Consider the following 4055-nt stretch of genomic DNA (forward strand, 5'->3'; position numbering starts at 1 on the left):
AGATAGTGAAAGAGTGCGCGCCGCTCGAAATACGCATACAGATTATATTTAATATCGATACGAGAATTTCGTGACAAAAAGGAGGTCAACGCGGAGCAAAGCAATGGCGTGGGTGAGAATTCCAACATATGCGACACGATAGTCTGCAGCCATCTAGATCTCATCGATAAGGCTGAGATGAATATCACAGTGCAGATGGCCATGGGATGACCGGAAGGAAGCGCTATTAGCATTGATGTAGGAAAAGCTTAGTTCTGCTGCCGGATTTCTCAAGTGTCAATGCAATAGGTTTAAGTGCTGCCGCTAATGATTATGTTAAAGCCAGTGATGCACATACTTTTGAAAAAGTGTACGCGACACAAAGATTCTGCTATATGTACAGTGAGAGGTATAATGATGGCTGCTACCACCCAGCTGAGGATCAGCGCGCAAAGTTGTGCAAATGTGATAGCCACACTGGCTCTTCTTTATAGAAAGATCGAAGATTTAAGTTTGGGCTCCGTTTTCAGCCATTCGTCCACAAAAGCAACTTTTAAAGGCAACAAACGGCGTGATTGGACAATTAATTGTTACAAAGTGAATGCAAACGGGGTTTGCTACATTCACTGCTTATTTATTGGCATTATAAACTCATTTTTTATAAATCCTTTGGTGCTGAGAGATCTATTTCGGATCTCTGCATCCTTTATATACACAGTAGCCTCTGTGAGGGTTGTACGTACACGTGGTAGGGGTTGCTGTGCCGCATGCCGGGAGAAATTTTTGACTAAATGCGTCACAGATCTATCCGCAAAATTAGTTTTGCCTTTGTCCTTATTGACCCTACTGGTTAAAGCTTTACGACAGCAAAACTTATTTTAACGGTAAGAACTCAAACATCATGTGTAGTCTGATATTCAATCATCGTCGATCACGTCTTCTGCGTCCTTACAACCGTAATGTTTGTAGTCTTATAATTACATTATTTTTTGCTATTTTTACCATTTTCCGGTGTCTAATAATCTGAGTATGCAAAATAGATATGCGCAACGGAACAGTCAACTTTTTGCAAAATTCTGATTGGGATTAATATATTCTCAGAGGAAAGCAAATTATTCAATAAATGTGCAACGGGGCCTGCGGTGCAAAAATTTTGACTCAAGGAGTCCACCTTTCAGCTCACCAAGGTTGGACTCGTACGCCCTGGAGCAAAAAGTCCCTAAAGAAACAAAGTACTACGTTTGCTATAATATTTCGCGAGTGAAATATTCAAGATTAATTTTGCTGAAAGTAATACTCCCTATGTGCCTGTACTAAATTCGAAAACACATTCTCTTAAAAAATTTCTATATCTTTGAACCTTCGGTCAAAATTGCAATAGCTTTGAATATAATTCTACAACATTGTTATTGTTCAATTATACCAAAGCGTAAGGTGTACGTACAAAATATTACAAAGTATCTCAAAATACACCCCCAGCAAGATGTGGGCCACATGTGCTCTCATATTTTCTTTTGTCTTTATCAGGCATCTCAATCCGCTTTTGCTGACCCGTCATCGCTGTCCTCAGGAGGAGATTTTCTATGCTCCGCCTTTACTCTTCACGAGCGACGCTCTGCGCGCCCGTTTTTTTCGTGAGAAAGTGTTACGACATCCACCGCTGAACTCACAATGATATCCATTTCGCAATCAATAAGCTAAAATGCCCCGTCTGCAACTGTAGACTCAATCACGTCGTAGTTTTGATCAAACTTATATGATGCTGCTCACTGCGCATTAGCAATAACCTTACAAGCCTATTTATAGTGCCTTTAGCTTACACGGTGCGAAAACGAGTGTTTGAACAAGAACAACGCGAAACGAAGCCCTGTGAGCGCTTTTGAACCACAAGGCACAACGTTTCCGAAAAATTAGTATGGTTCCTAATAGTTTTACAATACCTAGCCGTTAAGTTATAACATTTACTTTAGCACTAAAAATTAATTTAGGCTTTAATATAATTGAGTTCACTCATGAGTACTGTGCCAAATGTTGGGAAAAGAGCCAAAGCAGATTTACGGGGTAGGCACTATTACTACTCCTAACACATTCATTTCGATTGCATATAATACAAAAGATACGATTGCAAAAATGCTCAAATTGCACGCTCTTGAATTTGTGAATATTCTGAGTCCGAACTTTCGATAGTGATAGTAACTATAATGTTGAAAATTGGAGGGTTTCACGACATAAGTGCACTGATAGTCGTACGTCAGAATCCAAATAAAGACATTTTTATTGCAAGAGATAGTAAGCTGGTAATATTCGGTAATTGACTGTGTAGCATGAGTCCTAATTTGTATTTACTCTTGGTATGATAGATCAAATTGACGCTTAGTTACGGCAAGAGGCTCTCGGCTCCACTCCTGAAAGTTCCCCATGAGCCCAAGCTCTGGGCTGTTGAACTAAATCGGTGGCTCGATACGCTACTTCTGCGCAAAGTGCTGTAAATGACAGATAGGAAGGAAGGACCTGGTGGTATGAAGGTGAGTTTCCAAGTGAATGTATTCTGCTTGTAGCCCTGTAGTTATGCAAATGGTTGGGAGGTTCATAACTTCTCCTGGTTTACTTAGGTGGAGACTTAACTTGTCTCTAACACTCCTCCCTCGGTGTGCTGTACATCGTGCACGAGACCACAAAGCACGCGGAGATCTCCAAGTTTAGTCGCCGACAAAGTCTTTGTCATCAAATCGGCTTTCATTTCTTCATTCTGTACGTATTTCACCTCCAACATTCGTTTTCTGATACGTTCTTGTACATATTTATAGCGTATTTCGACATGCTTGAGTTTAGTTGTCGAGTTTTCTCCTTTCCATTGCACTATAGCTGCTTGGTTATCGACAAAGAGTAACCTGTTATGGATCCCTTGAATGCCAACTTCATCCAAGATATTGTAAAGTCCATGCAATTCGGTTACTACGACCGATGCCGCTATGAATTCAGACTCTGTCGTTTATTACGACACTGATGCATGTTTTCGACATATCCATCCGACATTACACCCTCCTGCAAATATCACTCCTCCAATCATGGATTTGCGGTCCTCAGTGTCCGCAGCAAAGTCTGCATCGCTGTAGCCGCTGAAAAAACATCAGGTAAGTCCTCAGTTCGCTCTCGATTTCTCATCTTCAACTTCAAACATTTTGTTCCCTTTAAATATCGTAGAATTCTTTTACCAAACTGTAAGTCTTGTTCCCTTGGATCATGGGTTCTTCTCGTTATCTTATGAACGTCAAACGAGAAGTCTGGACGCGTGCAACGCGAAATCCACAACAAACTCCCCGCTAGTGACCTGAAATTCCTTGAATCGTTGAATTTAGGGCTGGATTCGCCATATAAATGTCCAGAACCAATCAAAATTCTTGTCATTTTTTGCGTCATTCATTCCATATTGGTTTACAAGGTCATCAATAAGGTTTTCTTGATCAAGAAAATAATTTTCTTCGTGTTTGATGATTCTCATTCCCAAGAACTTGTTAATTTCTTTCAAATCCTTGATTTGTAAGCTTTTCAGTGAAGCGAACAGATCGTTCACTAAGTCGCCATTGGTCCCAGTGACCAATAAATCATCCACGTATATTCCACCGTGTAATATTCCACGATCATCCTTTTTATAGAATAACCATGGTCTAACAATCGATTGCTTCGATCCCAAATCGATCAATTTTGTATTAAGTAACGGATTCCATAATCTACCAGCTTGTTACAAGCCGTAAAAGCTTTGAAGTAGTAACAATACGACTTCATTTACAGAATTCACACCCAACTCCTTCAATACTTGATCCCGTATCTCCATTCCTTATGGAATCTTAATATAAATGGGGAATTTCTCTTCAGAGAATGCTTTAACGTTAGCATAAGGCACATCTTCGTGTCTAGCTGGTACCTTCCAGTGTTGTGCCATTGCCAATATCACGTTGGCAGTGATCATTTCCATGACAGGCGCATATGTAAACATGAAATCCTCATCAACGACTTTTTCATTTCCGCATGCAACCATTCTTGCTTTGTGTCTTTCTATTCCACCTTGTGCGTTG

This window comes from Plasmopara halstedii (assembly GCF_900000015.1).
Source record: "Plasmopara halstedii genome assembly, contig: Scaffold_34, whole genome shotgun sequence".
Classification (NCBI taxonomy): domain Eukaryota; phylum Oomycota; class Peronosporomycetes; order Peronosporales; family Peronosporaceae; genus Plasmopara; species Plasmopara halstedii.